The 26,460-nt window shown below is 37.9% G+C and overlaps 1 pseudogene; it reads right to left on the reverse strand.

Moving 5' to 3' along the window:
- The window catches only part of LOC129676432 (glycine--tRNA ligase-like), a 69,935-nt pseudogene extending 44,531 nt beyond the window's left edge, over positions 1–25,404 (reverse strand).
- Positions 25,405–26,460: the final 1,056 nt, after the last annotated feature.

Raw genomic sequence — 26,460 nt, forward strand, 5'->3', positions numbered from 1 at the left:
TAACGATGCAATATCTGGATTGACACCAGACGGGAGGGGGAGAAATCAGCATTTGAATTAACAAGGGTAAGGCATATACATTTTTTTTTTCAGTAAGAATTAGTAAAATAATTCTTTTATTTACCTGCTTGGTTTTCTTTCAACAAAAGTCACATCAATATGCAGGGGGGAAAAGTATCCTTTTGTTTAAATTCACATTGGAGGAGGGTTGTTTTGCAAATATTGTGATTATTTGAAGAGTGCAAACATTCTTTAAGAAATGTGATGCACTTTACATATTTAAACTAAAATCTAACTGTAGAGATTTTTCTTTTGATTGAATACGTTCAGAATTGGAACTTCTTTTTTTTTTTATCAGTTACATTTTATTAACTCTGTATCCCAGCCGTGTCCCGATCCCTCATTCCCTCCCAGTCCCTCCCTCCCTCCCTCCTCTCCACCGTGCCCCTTGCCAAGTCCACTGATAGGGGGAACCTCCTCTCCATTCATCTGATCCTGTTTTATCAGGTACCTTCAGGACTGGCTGCAAAGCTCTCCTCTGTGGCCTAACAGGACTGCTCCTCCCTTGGGGGGTGGGGAGGCCAAAGAGCCAGTCATTGAGTTCCTGTTAGAAATAGTCCTTGTTCCCCTCACTATGGGAAACCAATTGGTTACTGAGTTACCACAGGCTACATCTGAGCAGAGGTTCTAGGTTACATTCATACATGGTCCTTGGTTGCATGTCAGTCTCAGAAAAGACCCTGTGCCCAGATATATTTGGTCCTTGTGGAGCTCCTATCCTTTCCTCATCAGACTAACTCCCCTTCTTTCTTATGATTCCCTGTACTCTGCCAAAGGTATGGTCATGAGTCTTTGCTTTGAAAACACTGCTAGTTAGAGTCTTTCAAATGCGCTCAGTAGACTCCTGTCAATGTTTAATGTGCATCCCATCTGTCTTTCAAAACGAGGATTGATAATCATACCCCATGTCCGCTCTCTTGATTATCGTTTTAGGTGTATAGATTTCATTGGGTTTATCATATCTTATAGGTCTATATAAGGGAGTATATACCGTGTTTGTCTTTCTCCTTCTGGGATATTTCACTCAGGATGATCTTTTCTAGGTCCCACCATTTGCCTGCAAATTTCATGATTTCCTCCTTTTTGATTGCTCAGTAGTATTCCATTGTGTAAAAATACCACAATTTCTGTACCCATTCCTCCGTTGATGGACATCTGGGTTGTTTCCAGGTTCTGGCTATTACAAATAAAGCAGCTATAAACATGGTTGAGCAAATATCTCTTTTGTGTACTTGAGCAAACTTTGGGTATATACCTAGCAGTGGTATAGCTGGGTCTTGAGGAAGCACTATTCCTAATTGTCTTAGAAAGCGCCAGATAGATTTCCAGAGTGGTTGTATCAGTTTACATTCCCACCAGCAGTGGAGGAGGGTTCCCCTTTCTCCACAACCTCTCCAGCATGTGTTGTCCCTTGAGTTTTTCATTTTGGCCATTCTGATGGGTGTAAGGTGATATCTCAGGGTCGTTTTGATTTGCATTTCCCTGATGGCTAATGAGGATGAGCATTTCTTTAAGTGTTTCTCTGCCATTCGATATTCCTCTACAGAGAATTCTCTGTTTAGCTCTGTTCCCCATTTTTTAAGTGGATTACTTGGTTTGCTGCTTTTCAGCTTCTTTAGTTCTTTGTATATACTCGATATTAGTCCTCTGTCAGATAAAGGGTTAGTGAAGATTCTTTCCCAATCTGTAGGCAGGCGTTTTGTTTTGATGACAGTGTCCTTTGCTTTACAGAAGCTTTTCAGTTTCATGAGGTCCCATTTATTGATTGCTGCTCTTAGAGCCTGTGCTGTTGGTGTTCTGTTCAGGAAGTTGTCTCCTGTGCCAATGAGTTCTAGGCTGTTCCCCACTTTTTCTTCTAACAGATTTAGAGTATCTGGTTTTATGTTGAGGTCTTTGATCCACTTGGACTTTAGTTTTGTGCAGGGTGATAAATATAGATCTATTTTCATTTTTCTGCATGTGGACATCCAGTTGGACCAGCACCATTTGTTGAAGATGCTGTCTTTTTTCCATTGAATGGTTTTAGCTGCTTTGTCAAAAATTGAGTATTCATAGGTGTGTGGGTTTATTTCTGGGTCTTCTATGCGGTTCTATTGATCCTCCTTTCTGTTTTTATGCCAATACCATGCAGTTTTTATTACTATTGCTCTGTAGTACAACTTGAGATCGGGGATAGAGATACCTCCAGATGATCTGTTGTTGTACAGGATTGTTTTGGAGATTCTGGGTTTTTTCTTTCTCCATATGAAGCTGAGAATCTTTTTTTCAAGGTCTGTAAAGAATTGAGTTGGTATTTTGATGGGAATTGCATTGAATCTGTAGATTGCTTTTGGCAGGATGGCCATTTTCACAATGTTAATCCTACCAATCCATGAGCACGGGAGATCTTTCCATCTTCTGAGATCTTCTTCAATTTCTTTCTTCAGAGACTTGAAGTTTTTCTCAAACAGGTCTTTCACTTGCCTGGTTAGTGTCACCCCAAGGTACTTTATGTGGTTAGTGGCTATTGTGAAGGGTGTTGTTTCCCTAATTTCTTTCTTGGCCATTTTGTCTTTGGTATACAGGAGGGCTTCTGATTTTTTTGAGTTGATTTTGTATCCTGCCACTTTGCTGAAGGTGTTTATCAGCTGGAGGAGTTCTCTGGTTGAATTCTTGGGGTCGCTCATATATACTATCATATCATCTGCGAACAGTGACACTTTGACCTCTTCCTTTCCGATTTGTATCCCCTTGATCTCCTTTAGTTGTCTTATTGCTCTGGCTAGGACTTCAAGTACTATGTTGAAGAGGTAGGGAGAGAGTGGGCAGCCTTGTCTTGTCTCTGATTTCAGTGGGATTGATTTAAGCTTCTCTCCATTGAGTTTGATGTTGGCTATAGGTTTGCTGTATATTGCCTTTACTATGTTTAGGTATGTGCCTTGTATTCCTGATCTCTCCAAGACTTTAAACATGAATGGGTGTTGGACTTTGTCAAATGCTTTTTCAGCATCTAAGGAGATGACCATGTGGTTTTTCTCCTTCAGTTTGTTTATGTGGTGGATTACATTGATGGATTTCCATATGTTGAACCACCCTTGCAAGGCATATACATTTTAAAAGAACATTATACCAACAGTAAAATATGATCAGCCAGCTTCCTGCCTTGGCCACCTGACACCAAATTTTTCTTGTCATCTGAAATCTACACCTGGAATCAGACTTTCAAAATAAACTCTTTTGTTTATAAGCTGCCTTTGGTCATAATATTTTATGAAAGCAATACAATTGAGATTATCCCTGTGGTTTCAATATTACCACAACAGACAGAACCAAGGAGGAGGCAGAGGAACTTCAAAGAGTGGTATGGAATGTGACTACAGACTAGAACCACAATCTAAAGAACACCAGCACACTCCTATATCTCTTAAAGGAAGAAAGCAAAGTCCACCCTCACCCAACCTCCCAAGTTAGACAAGTTTATTGACAAATAGATCCTAACCTAGTAAGACTCCACAAGGAGAGCAACAGAACCAAAAATCTGCACACAGGGGTCTTTCCTGAGACTGATACTCCAACCAAGGACCATCCATGGATATAACCTAGAACCCCTGCTCAGATGTAGCCCATGGCAGTTAAGTGTCCAAGTGGGTTCCATAGTAATGGGAACAGGGACTGCCTCTGACATGAACTGATTGGCCTGCTCTTTAATTACATCCCCCTGAGGGGGAAGCAGTATTACCACGTCACAGAAGAAGACAATGCAGCCACTTCTGATGAGACCTGATTGACTAGGATCAGAAGGAAGGAAAAGAAGACCTCCCCTATCAGTGGACTTGGGGAGGGGCATGCATGCAGAGGGTGGAGGAAGGGAGGGATTGGGACAGGAGGAGAGAGGGAACCACAGGGGGATACAAAATGAATAAAGTGTAATTAATAAAAAAAGAAAAAAAACTCTCAACAAGAGAACTGTAAATCTCATTTATAGAGGATGAGTGATTGCAAGAGGCTAGAGGAGGAATGTTGTGAACAGGAAGATGATACCCTTCAGAACGAATGAGATTTCACTTATGGGAAATGCATATATATATATATATATATATATATATATATATATATATATATCCTTTATCAATCTATTTAGTTATGCCTATGTACTTATAGATATGGATATTGGAGCTCAAATTTCTCTTAACTACCTAGGCTGAGATTTGGCAGCAGTATCCTTTGAGTAAGAACAGTTCTCTAAGGTGTCCAAAGTAGAGTTATAAGGTTCAGCAGCAGAATTCTAGTATGTATAATGTGCAGAAAGGAGACACGATCATGAACACACACAGGCTTATTCTTTATCACTCTTCTCCCTCTAGAAAACCCATATTAAGCCATCCCAAAACCCAGTGAACTGCTGAAGCCAGGAATATTTCACTCAGATTATTTCAGTTTGGGGATGTGTTTCTGAGTTTGCCCTGATTCAGAGTATAACATCTCCAGGAAAAAGGTAAACTCAGCATAGTTGACATCCTTGTGAACCAGGCAGGGACCAGGCAAGGATGCTTAGGGGCATGATATAAAATTATAGTGTTTGAGTTTAAGCTAAACATATCCTCTCTATACTTTATATCCTTTATGGAAAATTTGTGCTCTGTGATACAAGGATGTTTCCACACTTCAAATATCCACTGCACCTTTATCAAATAAAAATGAGAAGAATCCTGTATGTTTCATTACAGAAGATCTTTTATTTATAACCCACATTTTTTCAAATGGTATTTCATTTTTCTATGAATGAAATAACACTAATATAGAGAGTTGATTGTTCTCAGAAAAAAAAATATTGACATACTAATATGGGTCAAGAAACCCAGAACACTATCCTTTCCTTTCTTTTTTCTTTATTTTTTAACTTATTTATTTTTTATTAATTACAATTTATTCACTTTGTATCCCAGCTCTAGCCCCCTCTCTCAGCCTCTCCCAACCCCACTCTCCCTCCCTTTTCTCCTCCTATGCCCCTCTCCAAGTCCACTGATAAAGGAGGTCCTCCATCAGGTCTCATCAGGACAGGCTGAATTGTCTCCCTTTGTGGACTGGTAAGGCTTCCCCCAACCTCCATCAGGGGAAGGTGATCAAAGAGCCAGCCACTTAGTTCATGTCAGAGACAGCCCCCTGATCTCCTTACTAGGGAACTCACTTGGAGACTGAGCTGCTGTGGGATACATCTGTTCAGGACATATAATAGAGAATAAACATACTAAAATCTGTACATGTAAAGAAGCTAAGCAAGAAGGAGGACCTTGGGTAAGATACTTAGTCCTCATTTAGAAAGGTGAATGGGATAGACATTGGAAGAGAGAGAAAATAGGGAATAGAATAGGAGCCATGAGAAAGGGCCACTGAAAGACTCTACCTCGCAGGGTATCAATGCAGATGCTGAGAATCATAACCAAATTTCAGGCAGAGTGCAGGGAATATTATGAAATAACGGGGAGATGAAAGACCTGGAGGGTACAGGAGCTCCACAAGGAGAGCATGAAAACCAAAATATCTGAGCCCAGGGGGTCTTTGCTGAGACTGATACTCCAACCAAGGACCATACATGGAGATGTCCTTTCCTTTCTTGACATTGTCCGTCAGCTCTTGATTAAGCCAATCAGAGGTGAGGAAGTAATAGGCTTACAAAACACTGAGGCAAGAAGTGACCCACAAGAATAATAATTCCAAAATCCAATCAATACTTAGCTCTCTTCTGGCACAGAAATCAACATGTATATACACAAAGACAACCTTTGTACAGTGTACAAAAAGATTATCCCAACAATTGTGGGATATGAAATCAAGATCTCCTCTTTTTGTGAAACCACCTTATATCTCCCACTCTCTGGAACACACAGCACTAAGCCACTGGTGTTTTCTTGATGGAATATTACAATAATCCAGGTTATGCTATATATATTATCAGTTACTTCTGTTTCCTCTACATTTATATAGGTTATTCTCTTAAGTATTTTGTTACTTACAGTTTTTGATACATATCTTTGGTAACTGTGGGCCTGATAACTTGATTGAAACCCTGAAGTGATTATTTGAATGTCATAAGGAAGCAAGCCAATGAAAAATGGGCTTTTCATCACAAGAATATACATGATTCTGAGAATATAGCTATTCTCAAGAAGCAGAAGTGAAATGAAGAAATAATAGCTAAGGTTATACTAACACTTCAAAAATTATGAAAACTATTATGAATATAGCTATTCACTTCAAGAAGCAGAAGTGAAATGAAGAAATAATAGCTAAGGTTATACTAACACTTCAAAAATTATGAAAACTAAGCAATTTCAGACAATCTAAAAAGATGTCATTTAAAGAAAAGCTTTGAGAGAATTAGTTCCCACACAAATGTCAGAGCATAAAACTTCTCTTAAAAATTAATTTCTATAAAGAGGGAAGAATTATTTGCTACTCCAATCAAAAGGGATAAGGGAGTTTAAAATGTGTTTTGTATCACAAAATATCTTTAGACATATGCAGAAATTATTGCATAATCCATGCCATAAATGATGGTATATTGAAATAGAAACTTCAGGCAATCTACTCACCTAGTGTCTTTGTTAACCCATTTTTCCACCATGTTGTACTTATTGCAATTGAGGAGTCATTCTTGAGACATTGTGACTATCGGCATTCATTATTTAATTAGATTTCTTTAGGTTTTGCTGAAAATCCTTTAGTTGTTGAGACTTTTTTTCCACATACAATACTTAATTTTGTTCATGTTTCTTTGGTAGTCTCTGATCTGTGAGTTTCTCTAATTGTCTTCATTTTTGATGTTTCAGGTAATTCTTGTGAGTAGTGGTCAGATGTTTTGTAGAATACCTCTCACCTCTCAGTTCAGCTTCTTATAATGCTTTCCACATGGTTTAGGGATTCTGTGTTTTGGGAACAAAGATTCCCAGAAATGTCTTGTCATCCTCATCTCATCCATTGTCATTCAGATCATCAATGTGATTGATTACTGTTAGATTAACATGATTGTAAGGCAGTATATGAAGAGTTTTTCACTATTAATTAATTGTTCTTTTTTTTTTTACTCTTTGGAAGCACGGGGATTATTTAATTCTTTGAAATTAAGTAAAGGGTATATGAATGTCATGAGATCCAAGGATATTTAACACATATGAGTATGTTTTTGGTGTATATAACATAAGCTTCCTGTAGTTATGAACATCTCTAGATGTGATAAACTGTAACTGTGAGCTCTGGAAGTGAAGCCCACATATTAGGGATAAAATAATCTAATATGTGTAAATATTAAAAGCAAAGAAAATAACTGTTTGAGTGGAGACCTTGAGTTTATTACAATTTTCCCGCTGAAGCTTATAAAACACAAGGAGATATAGTATCTTAAATTGTATTTCCTTCATTAAATATTTTAGATAGTTCTTCAAAATTTATAAGAACTTCAGTGTATGATTGTTGATATGCATAAAATATTTTGTATTTTATGATATTTTGACTGCTGTTTCATTTAATCTGTAGATCAAGATTCAAATAGCTGATTTTTTTTATTTTTTGATATAGTATCACTCTGAACAACTGACATTATGACAATATTGACAATTCTTCTGTATGAAATATCTCTCCATTTTTTTAAATGTTTGACTTCTGCCATCAGATTTTTAATTGTTGTTTTATAGGTATTGAATATTCTTTGCTAGTCAGTAAAAACTATTTTACTCAGAAATTATAATATAATGCATGATTCCCCCTTCCATTTTCTTCCTCCAGACACTCACCCCATAAATCCCCTTTGTTTTCTTTCTAAAACATTGGCTGCTTTAATTGGTATGTGTATATATGTTTACATGTGAGCATACAATATGTATTTCTAAATATACAAATTTAATTTGCTCAGTGTGTATAATGCTGTATGAATACATAATTTATATATGTTTTAGAAAGGACAATTTGGTTATGAGTCTTAGTATCTACTTTGATACACTGCTAGGTAGAGTCTTTCAGATGCTTTCTGCAGTAGACTCCTGTCATACGTTCAATGCATATCCCATTTGTCTTTCTAAATGAGGATTGATCATCATACCCCGTGTCCGCTTTCTTGATTATCTTCTTTAGGTGTATAGATTTCATTATGTTTATCATATCTTTTAATGACTGGCTTTTAGACCTCCCCATCTCCCAAGGGAGGAGCAGTACTGTTAGGCCACAGAGGAGGACTTTGCAGCCAGTCCTGAAAATACCTGACAAAACGGAGTCATATGAAAGGGGAGGAGGTCCTCCCCTATCAGTGGACTTGGAAAGGGGCAAGGAGGAGATGAGGGAGGGAAGGTGGGCTTGGGGAGGGAATGAGGGATACAGCTGGGATACAGAATTAACAAAATAACTAATGAGAAAAATAAAATTAAAAAAAAAAGAAAGGACAATTTGGTGCTAGATAACCAAATGGTGTTTTCTTTACAGATACGGGTTATTTTTATTTTCTTTCTTTTTTTTTTTTTTTTTTTTTTTTGGAAGTATATTTTCAATTTTTATTTTATTTTTTATTTTTTATATTAATTACAGTTAATTCTCTTTGTATCCCAGCTGTAGCCCCCTGTCTCATTCCCTCCCATCCCCACCCTCCCTTCCTCATCTCCCATGCCCCTCTCCAAGTCCACCTATAGGGGAGGTCCTACTCGCTTTCCTAGCCTATCAAGTCGCATCAGGACAGGGTGCATTGTCTTCTTCTGTGGTCTGGCAAGGCTGCTCAGCCCTCAGGAGGAGATGATCAAAGATTCAGCCACTGAGTTCATGTCAGAGATAGTCCCTGTTCCCCTTACAAGGGAACCCACTTGGAGACTGACCTGCCATGGAGTACATCTGAGCTGGAGATCAAAGTTATGTCTATGAATGGTCCTTGGTTGGAGGATCAGTCTCAAAAGAGAAAGCTGTGACCAGATATTTTGGTTCTGTTGCTCTCCTTGTGGTGCTGCTATTCCCTCCAGGTATTACTATTTTGCCCTTCTTTCATAAGATTCCCTGCACTCTGCCCAATGTTTGGTTATGAGTCTCTGTACTGTTGAGTAGAGTCTTTCAGAGACCCTCTGTGGTTGGCTCCTGTACTGTTTCCTCTTTTCTCCTTCCAGTGGCCATTCTGTTTATCTTTCTGAGTGAGGATTGATCATCTTAACCAGGGTCCTCCTACTTCATTATTTTATTTAGGTGTACAGATTTTAGTATATTTATCCGATATTATAGATCTAATATCCACTTATAAGTGACTATATATGATGTGTGTCTTTCTGCTTCTAGAATACCTAACTCAGGATGATCTTTTCTAGGTCCCACCATTTTCCTGCAAATTTCATGGTTTCCTTGTTTTTGATTGCTGAGTACTATTCCATTGTGCAAATGTACCACAATTTCTGCACCCATTCCTCTGCTGAGGGATATCTGGGTTGTTTCCAGGTTCTGGCTATTATAAATAAAACTGCTATGAACATGGTTGAGCAAATGCCCTTGTGTACCTGAGCACATTTTGGATATATGCCTAGGAGTGTTATAAATGGATCTTGAGGAAGCGCTATTCCGAATTGTCAGAGAAACCATCAGATTGATTTCCAAAGTGGTTGTAAAAGTTTACATTCTCACTGGCAATGGAGAAGGATTTCCCTTTCTCTACATCCTCTCCAGCATGTGTTGTTGCTTGAGTTTTTTATCTTAGCCTTTCTGATAGGTGTAAGGTGAAATCTCAAGATCATTTTGATTTGCATTTCACTGATGACTAGGACAGTGAGCATTTTACTATGTGTTTCTCTGCAAGTTGGTGTTCCTCATTTGAGGATTATCTGCTTAGCTCTGTACCCCATATTTTAATTGGATTACTTGATTTGTTACTTTTTTATTTTTTATTTAACTTTTATTAATTACACTTTATTCATTTTGTATCCCCCCATAAGCCTCTCCTCCTGGTCCCACCCTCCCCCCCCCTTTCTCCATGCATGCCCCTCCCCAAGTCCACTGATAGGGGAGGTCCTCCTCTCCTTCTTTCTGATCTTAGTCTATCAGTTCTCATCAGAAGTGGCTGCATTGTCAGGGTTCTAGGTTATCTCCATGAATAGTCCTTGGTTGGAGTATGAGTCTCTGGGAAGTTCCCTGTGTTCAAATTTTCTTGTTCCGTTGCTCTCCTTGTGGAGTTCCTGTCCTCTAATTTTTAACTTCTTGAATTCTTTATGTATTCTTGATATTAGCCCTCTGTCAGAAATAGGGTTGGTAAATATCCTTTCTGAGTCTGTAGGCTGTTATTTTATTTTGATGACAGTGTCCTTTGCTTTACAGAACCTTTTCAGTTTCACGAGGTCCCATTTAGTGATTGTTGATGTTAGAGCCTGTGCTGTTGGTGTTCTGTTCAGAAAGTTGTCTCCTGTGCCAATGAGTTCTAGGTTCTTCCCCACTTTTTCTTCTAATTGATTCAGCATATCTAGTTGTATATTGAGGTCTTTGATCCACTTGGACTTTAGTTTTGTGCAGGGTGATAAATATGGAACTATTTGCATTTTTCTAAAGGTAGACATCAAGTTAGACCAACACCACTTGTTGAAGATGCCATGTTTTTTTTTCCATTGTATGGTTTTGGCTTCTTTGTCAAAAATCAACTATCTGAAGCTGTGTGGGTTTATGTCTTGGTCTTCTCTTCAATTCCATGGATTCACCATACTGTTTCTATGCCAGAACCATGCTTTTTTTTATTACTATTGCCCTGTAGTACAGCTAGAAATCAGGGATAGAGATACCTCCAGATGATCTGTTGTTGTACAGGATCATTTTGACAATTCTGAGATTTTTGTTTTTCCATATGAAGTTGAGAATTTTCTCTTCCAAGGTCTGTAAAGAATTGGGTTGGTGTGTTGGTGGAATTTCCATTGAATCTGTAGATTGCTTTTGGCAGGATGGCCATTTTAACTATATTAATCCTACTGATTCATGAGCATGGAAGATATTTCCATATTCTGATATCCTGTTCAATTTCTTTCTTCAGAGACTTGAAGTTTTTTGGAACAGGTCTTTCACTTGCTTAGTTAGAGTTAAACCAACATACTTTGTTATTTGTGGCTATTGTGAAGGGTGTTGTTACTCTAATTTCTTTCTCGGCCCTCTTGTAGTGCTCCTCCTCATCTTTTTTGATTAATTTTGGATGAAAGTTTATTTTATTAGATATTAGGATAGCTACCCCAGCTTGTTTTCTGTGTCCATTTGCTTAAAAAACATTTTCCAGCCCTTTACTTGAGGTAGTGTTTATCTTTGTTGCAGAGGTGTGGTTCTTGGATGCAGCAGAATGTTGGATCTTGTTTCTGCATCCATTCTGTTAGTCTGTGTCATTTTACTGGAGAGTTGAGTCCATTGATATTGATAGATAATAGTGACCAATGAATGTTAGTTTCTTTTATTGTGGAGTTGGTGGTTACTATGTTTCATTGCTTGTTTTCTTTTAATTTTTTGTTGTGAAGTTATCTATATTCTATGTATTCTTGGGTATAGTTGTTTTCGTTGGATTGGAGTTTTTCTTCTAGAATTATCTGTAGGGCTGGGTTTCTCTGTAGATATTGTTTAAGTTTAGTTTTGTCATCGAATAATTTGTTTTCTTCTTCTGTATTGATTGAAAGCTGGTTATAGTAGTCTGGGTTGGCATCTGTGGTCCCTTAAAGTCTGCATGACACCTGCCCAGGCCCTTCTGGCTTTCATAGTTTCTGTTGAAAAGTCAGTTGTGATTCTAATAAGTCTACCTTTATATGTTACTTATATATTTTCCCTTGCTGCTTTTAATATTCTCTCTTTGTTCGGTAGATTTAGTTTTGACTATGATGTGACATAAGTTTCTTTTCTTACCTAGTACTATTTGGTCTTCTGTAGGCCTCTTTTATGTTTATGGACAACTCTTGCTCTAACTTGGGAAAATTTTCTTCTATGATTTTCTTGAAAATATTTTCTAGACCTTGGAGCCTGGAGTCTTCTTTTTCATCTATTCCTATACTTCTTAGATTTTGTCTTTTCATGGTATCCTTGATTTCTTGGATGTTTTGTGTTTGGAACTTTTCCTGTTTTACTTTTTCTTTGAGAGATGCATCAATTTCTGAAAGTGTATCTTCAGAATCAGATTCTCTCTTCTATCTCTTGTATTCTATTGGTGATGCTTACCTTTGTGGTTCCTGGTCTTTTCTCTAAGTTGTCCAGCTCCAAGGTTTTCTCTGCTTGTGTTTTCTTTATGGATCCTAATTCTGTTTTCATGCCTTGCACCGTTTCCTTCACCTGTTTGAATGTGGATTCCTGTCTTTCCATGATGACCTCTATTTTTTGTTCATTTCTCCTCTGTATGCCACTACTTATGCTTCTACTTGTGCCTCAGTTTGTTTGGCTGTATTTGCCTGTATTTCTTGGAGAGCTTTGTTCATTTCCACTTTATTTTCCTCCATTTGTATGGCTATTTCTTTGTAAGATATGTTTGTTTCCTCTTTATGTGCCTCTAATAACTAGATAGCTTTAAAATCATTTTCCTGTGTTTCTGTTGGAAAGAAATATCCATTGATTTTAGGGGTTGCTGTTGAAGCCATGATGTCCTATTTTTGTTGGATATGTTCTTATGCTGACCTCTGGACATCTGCTTATCTATAATCTTCACTCTTTGTTCCTGGAGTCTGTACATCAGACTGGGTCCATCTTTCTCTGGTGTCTGGAATATTCTTCAAAAAGATGAGAATGGTCCACTGGTTTGAGAATGTGCATTGGTGTTTCTGCTGTACCTAAGGGAGGAAGTTGGCAGGTGCAAGTGCAGAAGTGAGAGCTAGCAAGCTCGGGTGTGAGTTGGAGAATTCTTGAAGGATATGGTCCTAGAGAGTGTAGATACCTGGAATGTGGGGCAGGGGGAATGCAGGCACAGGATGGGGTGCAGATGCTGGTACTGTTTGTGGGTACATTGCTAATGTGCAGGTTCTTTGAAAAACCTCAGTGTCCTATAGGCCTGTCATACTGTCCTGGTATTCAGATCTTTTAGGGCTCCAGAAATTGTTTTCCTGGACTCCACTGGTAGACCCACAGAACAGGGGCTTCACTGTTGAGAATCCTGCCCCAAGAATCTCTACGTTGCCCACAGTGGGGCTGTGGGGCTGGAGGAATCCAATGTCTGGCTGCTAGTGTACAAGTACTCTGCATCTCAGGCTGTGCAAGCACTCACTTGAAGGCGCACTCACTCTCTAGCAGTCCTAATCAGAAAGCACAGGGTTCCCCCTCTTCTCTATTCTCAGATTTGAGCCTGCTGGGGCGAATGCCATTGTAAGAGATCAATCAGCTTAGTGGTGCTGCAGCCCAGAGCTGGGAGCTGGCATAGGGGGCTGCTGGGCATCCAGCCACAGTTATAGAACTGGGAGACTGGAACAGATGCCTTCTGGGAGGCCCTGGGGAGCCTGACAGGTGCTTGTGTACCCAGGATCCAGGAGGCTGCTGAGGAACTGGAAGGCCCACCTTCTCTGTTTCAGTTACAGAGCAGGGAATTTTGTGTGAGGACTGGTGGGCACTGTGGGCTGCCTCCACTGAGGAGGGAAGCCCAAAAAGGGGAAGTGCCAAGGGATTGAATATTTACCACTCTCAGTCCCTAGAGAAGTCTGTTGGTGACCTTGAACCAAATGATCTCAGCTCATGGGTTGTCTCCTCTCATCCAGAAAGCCTCAGCATCGATGTTCTGGCTTTAACTGTCCCTCCACTCACCAATTTCGGAGTTTCGATCGGATCCTCTGACCCTCAGATAAAGTGCATGCTGGTCACTGCCATCTTGGATCTCCCTCCAATATTTTGTTCTAATATTGGCTATAAAATGACATGCTGGATAAGGAACAAAGAAACAGGTTGATAGAGATATTTCTCTCACACCATGATTTAACTTTTATTGTGGCATTAAAGTTCAAATGCATTGAAAGGTTCTGTGGCGTGAGATTGTTGAGGTAGAATGATGTGTGCAGAAAAATGTTAAATTCTTATAAAATATTCTTAACAAACAACAATGTGTTAGATTATTATATATCTAACAGCAGGTTCTGAAGACACATCAGTTTCACAGATTTTATTTTAGCTACTAGTGAAGGAAACAGAAACAAGTAGACAGATGCTACAGAAACATAAGAAAGGTAAATTTTAAAAGGCAATATAGGGAGTTGCTAAAGTATAATTGCTATGAAGAGCTAATTTAAAAATCATTCTCTTTCATCTCTGATCGTCAGAACAAAACACAGACTAAGTTTGGCTTTCAGAATTTCAACTGTTCAATTTTTCTTACGCTTCATAAAAAATATTTCTTTTCTAAATCTTACTTTTCCAGTTTAAGCTTGGAAATTATTTTACCTTTGCATTTTTGAGTATAAAAAGTTGAGAGACCCTAAGAATTTTATGTATACCAGCATTGTCAAAATTAGCATGTTTAGTATGAGAAGGCCATTGCAATAATTTCCTAAGTTGCTTCATATCTTTGATTTCAACATTGATTCTCTTTACTACTCTGCCAAAGATGGCATTGTTGATGTATATAATGTCAAAATATAATATACATTATAATACATAGAGAAAAAGACTAGTACAGGGAATTACATCTGTATATGTTTTCTATATTTTTAAAATTTAAAATACAATTACATAATTTTCCACTTCCATTTCTTTCCTTCAAACGCTAAAATCTGCTCAGTCTGTATGTTACTTATTCATATATGTTTTCAGGGCTGATCACTTGGAATTCATATGCTTTTCTCTATATCTTGTTCTCAGCATTCCTTATTTTTCTGTCAATATTGGCTTACAGTTGAGGCCTCTTGAGCTTTTTTCCTTCTTCATTAGCATATCTATTTTGTCATCATTATTCATGTCATGTTTAGGCAGTGAGGCTCATAAGACTTTATGGATATATCTTTTTACATTTTTAGGAGGTACTTCTCATCTGGCTCTTAATCTTTCTGTTCCTCTTCTGAAATAATCTTAGATACTTAAGTCTAGGAGTTGTAAAATGTATCAGTTCAGACTAGAATCCGTAATTTTATATTTTAACTGGTTTTGGGTTTCTGTAATGGTCTCTTGTCTGTTGCAAAAGTTTCCTTGGTGAAAGTTGAGAACATACAGACTGAGCAGATTTTAGCATTTGAAGGTATCAAAGGAGATGCTGGAACTCATAGCCAAACTTTTGACAGAGTTCAGGGAATCTTATGAAAGAAGGGGAAGATAGAAAGACCTGGAGAGGACAGGAGCTTCACAAGGAGAACAACAAATCTATAAAATCTGGGCACAGGGAGCTTTTTTGAGACTGATATTCCAACCAAGGACTATGCATGGAGATAACCTAGAACCCTTAGAACTCATGCACAGATGTAGTCAATGACAGCTCAGTCTCCAATTAGTTTCCTAGTAATGGCAACAGGGACTGTCTCTCAGGTGAGCTCAGTAGCTGGCTCTTTGATCACCTACAGCTGAGGGAGGGGGAGCTGCCTTTCCAGTCCACAGAGGAAGACAAAGAAGCCAGGCCTGATGCAACCTGATAGACTAGGGTCAGAGGGAAGGGGAAGAGGACCTCCCCTATCAGTGCACTTGGGGAGGAGCATAGGAGGAGATGAAGGAGGGAGAGAGGGTGGGATTGGAAAGGGACAAAGGAGGGAGCTACAGCTGGGATACAAAGTGAATAAAGTGTAATTAATAAAAAGAAATTAGTGAAAGAACATTTTTTAAAAATAAATAAGTTTAAAAAAATACTGTTTTATCTTGGACACTTAGTCAGTTGCTTAGGACTAGTAAAGTGATGGATTTTGGAGAAGAATCAACAACTACCTTCACTAAAACAAAAGAATACATAACTACAACATGCTAAATATTTGTCCTTATGTCCACAGATGAGTGTAGTTCTTATCCTTTATCTAGAAAACTTATTTTGCAAAAGACAAAGATTGCTACAAAAACCTACAATAAATCAAAATGCAAAATTATGGGTCCTAGTCTCAACAGATACATTGATAACACAATTCTTGTAGCTAACAATCAGGCTTTATTTTTTAAGAGGGGATATAAATACTTCTAAAACCAGAGGATACAGGAATTTTCTGTGAACTTGTATCTCCTAAAAATATCAGTAGCTGTGCACATAAACTCTCACTAACATGTGTGCAAAATAAGTACAACAAAAATAGATATGGTAAAGAGCACATAAGAAGCCCAAGAGGCTTCAGCCTACACAAAGAACTGCAGGTAAGAAAGAAATGCTGAGAGTGGGAGAAATAGTTTTTCTTAGGGAAGAAACAAACCAATTTGTTATCCAATATCAAATGGACAGCACTATAAAAATTTATATATCTAATATGAAGATTGATCAGTTTGTATCTCAGCTGTGGTACCCTTCCTCATCTCCTAACCAACCCTTGCTTTTACCACCTATGTCCATCCCCTAGTCCACTGATAGGGGAGATCCTCCTCCCCTACTATCTGACCCTACCCTATCAGGTCTCATCAGGATTGTTTGGATCCTCTTTATCTATGGCCTAGTAAGGCCACCTTTATATTTTAAAATATAAAATATATAAAAATATAAAAAGCAGGCAACCAAGTTCATGCCAGTATTGCTCCTGCTCTGCTTACTAAAGAAACCCATGGAAACTGAGCTGCCCATGGATTACATCTATGCAGGCAGTCTAGGTCTTCCCCATGCATGGCTTGGTTGATTCATCAGTCTATGATACAAAAATGAATGAATTGTAATGAATAATAATAATAAAGAAAAAATAAAAAAGATACTGAAGAACAAATGATTATAGTGTTGATTAAACTCAGTAAGCATTCTATAAATATAAATATATATATATCCATATATCCATATACATTTAAAAAATAATAGAAAATAGATAACGATTTTCCAGATGGATTGGTAGGAGGGAAAATGGGTTGGAGGGGGAAGAGGGAGAGTTAGAGATAATCCAAAGACAGTGTATGCATAAACAGAATTTTCATGAGGTCTGTTTATTGATTGTTAATCTTGGAGCCTGTGCTGTTGGTGTTCTGTTCAGGAAGTTATCTCCTGTGCCAATGAGTTCAAGGCTCTTCACCAATTTTTCTCCTAACAGGTTTAGTATGTCTGGTTTTATATTGAGGTCTTTGATCCACTTGGATTTTAGTTTTGTGCAAGGTGATAAGTATGGATCTATTTGCATTTTCCTAAATGTAGACATCTAGTTAGAGCAGCCCCATTTGTTGAAGATACTGTCTTTTTTCCATTGTATGGTTTTGGCTTCTTTCTCAAAAATCAAGTATCCATAGGTGTGGGGTTTATTTCTTGGTCTTCTATTCAATTCCATTCATCTACCATTCTGTTTCTATTGCCAGTACCATGGGGTTTTTATTACTATTGCTTTGTATTATAGCTTGAAAGAAGGGATGGAGATACCTCCAGATGATCTGTTATAGTACGGGATTGTTTCAGCCATTATGAGTATTTGTTTTTCCATATGAAATTGAGAATTGTTCTTTCAAGTTCTGTAAAGAATTGTGTTGGTATTGTGTTGGGAATTGCACTGAGTCTGTAAATTACTTTTAACGGGGTGGCCATTTTCACTACGTTAATCCTACTGATCCATGAGCATGGCAGAACTTTGTAAAAGCTTCTGTAAAGCAAAGGACACTGTCATCAGAATAAAATGACAGCCTACAGACTGAAAAGGATCTTCACCAACCCTATACCTGACAGAGGGCTAATATCCATAATGTATAAAGAACTCAAGAAATTAAACATAAATAAATCAAGTAACTGAGTTAAAAATAGGGTACAGACCTTAACAGAGAATTCTCAATAGAGGAATATCAAATGACAGAGAAATATTTAAAGTGTTCAATGATCTTAGTCATCAGGAAAATGCAAATCAAAACGACCCTGAGATTTCACCTTAAACCCATGAGAATGGCTAAGATCAAAAACTCAAGTGACATGGCTGGATCTTGAGAAAGCATTATTCCTAGTTGTCTGAGAATGCGCCAGATTGATACCCAGAGTGGTTGTACAAGTTTACATTCCCATCAGCAGTGGAGGAGAGTTCCCCTTTCTCCACAACCTCTCCAGCATGTGTTGTCACTTGAGTTTTTTATCTTGGCCATTCTGATGGGTGTAGGGGAACCCAGCTATACCACTCCTAGGCATATATCCAAAAGAGGCTCAAGTACACAGTAAGGACATTTGCTCAATCGTGTTTGTAGCAGCTATATTTGTAATAGCCAGAAGCTGGTGCTACTACCCAGATGCCCCTCAACTGAAGAATGGATGCAGAAATTGTGGTACATCTACACAATGGAATATTACTCAGCAATGAAAAACAATGAAATCATGAAATTTGCAGGTAAATGGTGGGACTTGGAAAGAATCATCCTGAGTGAGCTGTCCCAGAAACAGAAAGACACACACGGTATATACTCACTCATATAGACATATACTATAGGATAAACCTACTAAAATCTGTACACCTAAAGAAACTAATCAAGAGGGAGGACTCTGACTAAAATGCTCAATCCCTATCCCAAAAAGCAAGGAGGATGGACATCAGAAGAAGAAGAAAACAGGAAACAAGTTAGGAACCTGCCACAGAGGGCCTCTGAAAGGCTCTGCCCTGAAGACTACAAAGCAGATGCTGAGATTTATGGCCAACTGTTGGGCAGAGTGCATGGAATCTTATGAAAGAAGTGGAAAATAGTAAGGTCTTGAGAAGACAGGGACTCCACAAGGAGAGCAACAGAACCAGAAAATTTGAACACAGGGGTCTTCCCAGAGACTCATACTCCAACCAAGTACCATGCATGGAGATAACCTAGAACCCCTGCACAGATGTAGCCCATGACAGTTCAGTGTCCAAGTGGGTTCCAGAGTAATGGGAAGAGGAACTGCCTCTGACATAAACTGATTGGCCTGCTCTTTGATCGCCTCCCCCTGAGGGGAGAGCAGCATTACAGGGCCAAAAAAGATGACAATGCAGCCACTCCTGATGAGCTCTGATCAACTAAGATCAGAAGGAAGGAAAGGGGAACCTCCCCTATCAGTGGAATTGGGGACAGGCATGCATGAAGAAGGGGGAGGAAAGGTGGAATTAGGAGGGGAAGAGGGTGGGGTTTATGGGGGGATACAAGTGTAACTAATAAAAGTTAAAAATAAACTCAAGTGATAACACTTGCTGGAGAGGATGTGGAGAAAAAGGAGAACTGTCCTCCATTGCTGGTGGTAATGTAACCTTATACAACCTCTTTGGAAATCAATCTGGTGCTTTCTCAGACAATTAGGAATAGTGCTTCTTCAAGATCCTGCTATACCACTCCTATGCATATACCCAAAATATGCTCAAATATACAATAAGGACATTTGTTCAACCATGTTTGTAGCAGCTCTATTCATAATAGCCAATATCTGAAAACAACCTAGATGTCCCTCAGTGGAGGAATGGATATAGAAATTGTGGTACATTTACATAATTACTTCTCAGCAATTACAAATAAGTATATCATAAAAATTTTCAGGCTACTGGTGGGAACTAGAAAAGATCATCCTGAGTGAGGTATCCCAGAAACAGAAAGACACACATGGTATATTCTCACTTGTAAGTGTATATTAGACATATAATATAGGATAAACACACTAAAATCTATACACCTAAAGAAGCTAAGCAAGAAGGAGGACCCTGAGTAAGATGATCAGTCCTCATTCAGAAAGGCAAACGGTATATATATAGACATCTGAAGAGGGAGAAAACAGGAAACAGGACAGGAACCTACCACAGAGGGCCTCTGAAAGACTCTACCCATCAGGGTATCAAAGCAGAGGCTGAGACTCATAGCCAAACTTTGGGAAGAGAACAGGGAAGCTTATGAAAGAAGGGGGAGATAGAAAGACCTGGAGCGACAGGCACTCCACAAGGAGAGCAACAGACCAAAATATCTGGGCACAGGGATCTTTGCTGAGAGTGATATTTCAACCAAGGACCATGCATGGAGATAATCTAGAACCTCTGCACAGATATAGCCCATGGCAGCTCAGTCTCCAAGTGGGTTTCCTTAGTAAGGGGAGCAGGGACTGTCTCTGACATGAACTCAGTTGCTGGCTCTTTGATCACATCCTCCTGAGGGGTTGGGAGAGGCAGCCTTACCAGGCCACAGAGGAAGATAATGCAGCCAGTCTTGATGAGACCTGATAGGCTAGGGTCATATGGTCAGTGGACTAGGGGAGAGGCATAGGAGGAGAAGAAGAAAGAAGGATGGGATTGGGAGGGGCCAAGGGAGGGGGCTGCAGCTGAGAGACAATGTGAATAAATGTAATAAATAAAAACTAATTAATTAAAAATTTTGTGAAATTACCACAAATACATTAAGAAACAACAAAACTAATAGTAAAGAACCAAGAGAGACATTACTTTACACATCTGAAAGTGCACAAGATATCTCATCTGTAACACATTTACATACAAGGCAATTTTTAGTGAAGAATTATACTTTATTTTATATATATATATATATATATATTGGATTGTATTCATTATTTTGTCTTATTTAATAATTTAAAATATTACATTTATTATATCAAGTCAAATTAAAATATATGACTAAATTTAAGAAAAAATGGACTTTTCAAAGAAAAGATTGTTTTTATATATGTAGGAATATACATGGACAAAAAACTAATACATATACCTATCGTATATTTATGTTACAACAATTAATGAAAAAAAGAGTCCCGGAATTTGAAAGTAAACAAGTTTTGGAGGAAGAAAAGGGAAAGAATAAATGATGTAATTATATCAAAATCTCAAAAATAAAACAATTTAAAACACATAAGGATGTTTGAATGTTTAATAAAGTCTTTGAAGTACACACAATTTTAGTAACTCAGTTTTCATATGCAAAGGAAGAGAGCTCATGAGTGCCACAAAATGGTGGAACTATGAGAAAAACATTTTACTTGGAAATCTAGTCTTTTAAAACTTGACTGGACAAAAGACTCAAGGTATGAGATGATGAAATAATAAGTACAAAATGTTTTATATTTATGTGAATTAAATTTTTGATTCAATTAATTGTAAAGAATGGTTTTTCATGTAAATTTAAAATCAGGTACATATCTCATGATTATTCACCTCATGTTTGAGACTTGCATTCTTTTGCTTAGTATTTTACCCACTTTGGTGGAAATGTAAGATTTCTAAATTTTAACAAAGTAACAACGACCCCACTTTTTTATTGTTACTGTTTATTGTTTGTGGTGGTTCAACAAGAATAATTTTCACTGAGGTAGGATTCCATCCAACTTGGATGGAAGGGGAATTGCTCTAGATAATGCTATTTCGGTCATTGGCTCTGCATTGGCTTGGTCCTGAAAAGCTGAGAACATATTTGAGGTGGTTCTGTAATTCTGTTGTATCCATATCCTTCATATGAGATAATAATGTGAAACATAATGTATTCTGGCTTTCATATCAGATTCAAAACAACAGTTTTATTATTTTGATCACCTCCCCTGATAGGGGAGCAGCCTTACAAGGACACAGAGGAAGACAATGCAGCCAGTCCTGATGAGACCTGATAGACTAGGGTCAGATAGGAGGGGAGAAGGACCTCCCCTATCAGTGGACTTGGGGAGTGACAATGGAGGAGATGAGGGAGGTGGGATTGGAAGGGGATGACAGAGGGGGCTACAACTGGGATATAAAGTGTAATTAATAAAAAATAAATTTTAAAAAGAGTTATTATTTTGAATTATCATTTCTAGATGAGCTTTGAAGCTGAATTTCATTATTCTTTAGTAATTTCTGATAGGTATACAAAAAGCCCTCTTGAAGTAACACAAGTATTTTATTTCTTATTTCTTCAAAATAATGAGGATTTTGTAAGACAAGATTATTTGCATTTTCCTTAATATCAGTAATACATTGCCAGAGCATTGTGTAAAATTTTAGTTTTATCATGCTTTGATTAGTTCCTGAACAAAGGATTGCTCTTTATGGTTGAATCCTTAAAACAGTTTTAAGTGACCAAAACAAAACAAAAAACAGTATTTAAGTCCTGGTGTAAATTAACCTGTGTTTTTAACCCTCTTACTCTGATTTTGGAAAGATATTTACTGAGCATGTTTGTCAACTGTTGTTCATTATAAACACTCAGAGTTATATTTACAGAACTCAAAACTATCTATTCCAATAACAAAAAAATTATCATATGCTTTCCAAAGAAACATGAATAAAAAATATAATGTTGTAAACACCTCAATCAATATTTTAATGGGGATAATAAAATTTTAAAGCAAAAGCTATAGCCCAGAAACATAGTGCTTTCCTAGAATCTATAAGGCTCTGAGTTTAATCACTGGAATTCCAGACATTTATACACTGAGAACAGTGAGCAGGGCTTTCATAAACGCACATATGGGATATTGAAGGAAGAGGATTGCCTTGAGTTCATTTTCAGCATCAGTGGCTTTGATGCCAGTCAGGGTATCCTAGTAAGACACTTTCTTAAAAATAAACAAATAAAAAACCCACAGGAATTGAAAAATAATTCATTGATAATAGTCTACTACTATTTATATGATTAAAAACTATTCTTCAGGAAATTTTAAGCCATAGAATTCTATTAATAATTTCCTTGTCCACATTTACTAAGAAGAAAAAGTCAGTATTGCAACATACTCTTCATGGATTTGAATAATTTTATTGTGTTAATATGAAAAAATATTAATTTTTGATAGGAGGAAGATAGGTTGTATTTTGTGGGTTTTTCACCTTTTTATTTTTATAAATTACAGTTTATTCACTTTGTATTCCCACCATAGCCCCCTGCCTCATCCCCTCCCAATCTCACCCTTCGTCCCTCATCTCCTCCCATGCTCCTCCCCAAGTCCACTGATAGGGGAAATCATCTTCCCTTTCCGTTTGACCCTAGCCTATCAGGTCTCATCAGGCCTGACTGATATCTCACTCAGGATGATCTTTTCTAGTTCTGACCATTTGCCTGCAAATTTCATGATTTCCTAGTTTTTATGTGTTCAATAGTATTCCATTGTGTAAATATACCACAATTTCTGTATCCATTCCTCAGTTGAGGGGCATCTGGGTTGTTTCCAGATTCTGGCTATTACAAATAAAGGTGCTATGAACAGAGTTGAGCAAATGTCCTTGTTGTATACTTAAGAATGTTTTGGATATATGCCTAGGAGTGTTATAGCTGGATCTTACGGTAGCAGTATTCTTAATTGTCTGAGGAAGCTCCAGACTTATTTACAGACCTTGAAAGAACAATTCTAAATTTCATATGGAAAAACAAAAAACCCAGAGTTGCTAAAACAATCCTGTACAACAACAGATCATCTGGAGTTATTTCCATCCCAGATTTTAAGCTGTATTACAAAGCAATAATAACAAAAACAAAAACTATGCATGGTACTGGCATAGAAACAGAATGGTGGATCAGTAGAATCAAATAGAAGATCAAGAAATAAACCCACACACCTATGGATACTTGTTTTTTGAGAAAGATGCCCAAACCATACAATGGAAAAAAGATAGCATCTTCAAAAAAATGGTCTAACTGGATGTCTACATTTAGAAAACTGCAAATAGATACTTATTTATCACCCCACACAAAACTAAAGTCCAAGTGGATCAAAGACCTCAACCTAAAACTAGACACAGACACACTACACCTGTTAGAAGAAAAATTGGTGAAGAGCCTTAAACTCATTGGCACAGGAGACAACTGCCTGCAATAGCACAGGCTCTAAGATGGACAACCAAAAACTATTAATTTTTTAGGCAGCAAAAGAAAACCAAAGTTCAATTTTATTTAGTTAGATAGGGAAGATACTTTGTGGCTTGAACAATAGAAGGAAATTTCATTAAAAATATAATTTTTTTTCCTCTTACTAGCAAAGTGCTAAGAAGCAAACTTAATTTTACTAATAGGATTTGAGGCGAACTGCCTAGTAAGAGTGGTATCACAACCTGATATAGACAAAAGAAAACAAAATCTTAACACTGATAACACAGAAATCTTCCGTCATCCTTTACTTGGATTTTTAACAAGTTAACCCACACGGATCATGAGATCAATGTTTGGAACTGAAAAAATATATACAGTTAACAAATAACTAATAGAAAGGGAAATAAATCACCCTATCTCTCACCCAGTACAATTATAAATAATGGTAACATCCAGCTCATTAAAGTATATAAGTAGTCCCAAACAACTTGGTAGGAACATTTATAGAAACTATGTGAAAATTAGAAGAAAGAGATGTGCAGACATGTGTCTATTATTTGAATGGACAATGAAAGTTTTAATTAAATGTAATTGGAAATAGAGAAAATGAAGACACTATTTGAGAGCAAATTTGTATTTTTATGTAAATAGAGAAATGCATGTGTGTATTTAAACATATACCTGGAAGAACTATGAGAAGTAATATATTATTATTTCCTTCAAATTTATATATATGTATATACAAACATATATATATATATGATATATCAACCCAATTTCCCAATGTCAAAAAATAGATAAAAGTTCTTACAAAATTATGTTGTCACCACTATATATATCTAGCTATAGAATTAAGTTCATAAATGCTTTAGATTATTTTATCATAATCTAGGTTCATATTCTTTTCTGAAAATCATAGACATATTGATGTTTTAATGACAGTGACAAGTAACAGAGTCATGAGCACTCTTAGATAGAGTCTCAACTTAACTTAGACTACCATGACACCACTTTGTTATGACCTCTCCTACATTCTTTTTTTCTCTTTTTATTGATTGTGAATTTTACATCAAGCACCCCAATCTCACTCATCTCCCTATCCCTCCATAACCACCATACACCCTTGCAATAACCCCCCCAAAAAACCAAAATAATAATTAAAATAAATAAATAGTTCTCACCATGGAAGCTGAGGTGTGTCATATAGTATAAAACAGCTTTGCTTGCAAATGTTCATTGCATTGAGTCACTCTTCTGATTCAAGGCCTCTGTTTATGCTATACTGTTAATACTGGATCCTCACTGGAATTCCTCTTACATGTCCTGTTTTGACCTTGTGTCATGAAGATCCTGTAGTTTGGGTTCTGCAGGACTAGCCCCTCCACATGTTCCAGCAGTTCACAGATGAGGGGTAGGTGTTGGAGTGAGCCAACATCCAACATGTTGGATCTGAGCTTGGATGGTAGCTGAGTTGGTCAGCTCACCAGGTCTCACCAGGTCTCCCATGGCCAGCTGCCCAGGTGAGGTGCAGGACTGCTTTTCTGGGTGCTGCGACTGGCGAGGAACAAGGCCAGCTCTGCACATCTGTTGGATATCAGTGGATATCAAGATGGTGCCAGCTAACAGCCCAGACCAGGGACATCTGAATGGCTTTTGGTGGTAACATGAGCCATGGACATCAACACAGGCCGTACCTACTGCAGGACCATAGACCCAGACATAGTCCTTAGTGACAGTACAGGCCAGAACCACACTATGGCCTCAGGTGGCAGCATAGGCTTCTCATAGCAGGCTATTTCTCACTACTTTCGTGTATCTACTTCTTCCTCTGTTAATTGTTCATACGCCATTGTGTTTCCTTTTCTTTACCATCTCTCCACCACTTTCTCAGTGACACCAGAGCCTCCAAGAGTCCTCTGCCCTACCTATGCTGGATGGCAGCAGATCCCTCCTTCATTCTGTACTTGGAGTTTAGGCCTTTAAATTCTTTTTTTTTTTTTTTTACAGTTGTAGAAAGTTTTTCTTTACTGATAAACATTAAAGAATACTTTAATCGATAAAAGGATATCCTGCGCTCAAGGGCATAATAGTAGTGACTATTAACTGTGCATTTTCTCTTCTACTTTTTTTAATTTTTTATTAATTACACTTTATTCATTTTGTATCCCCCCATAAGCCCCTCCCTCCTCCCCTCCCGATCCCACCCTCCCTCCCCTTTCTGCTTGCATGCCACTCCCCAAGTCCACTGATAGGGGAGGTTCTCCTCTCCTTTCTGATCTTAGTCTATCAGTTCTCATCAAAATTGGCTGCATTGTCCTCTACCGTGGCCTGGTACGGCTGCTCCCCCTCAGGGGGAGGTGATCAAAGAGCAGGCCTACCAGATTATGTCAGAGGCAGTCCCTCTTCCCATTACTATGTAACCCACTTGGACACTGAACTGCCATGGGCTATATCTGTGCAGGAGTTCTAGGTTATCTCCACGAATAGTCCTTGGTTGGAGTATGAGTCTCTGGGAAGTTCCCTGTGTTCAAATTATCTTGTTCTGTTGCTCTCCTTGTGGAGGTCCCATCCCCTCCAGCTCTTACTATTTCCCACTTCTTACATTAAATTCCATTCACTCTGCCCATCAGTTGGCCATCA

Source organism: Psammomys obesus, unplaced genomic scaffold (assembly GCF_907164565.1).
Source record: "Psammomys obesus unplaced genomic scaffold, mPsaObe1.curated_primary_1811, whole genome shotgun sequence".
Taxonomy (NCBI): Eukaryota; Metazoa; Chordata; class Mammalia; order Rodentia; family Muridae; genus Psammomys; species Psammomys obesus.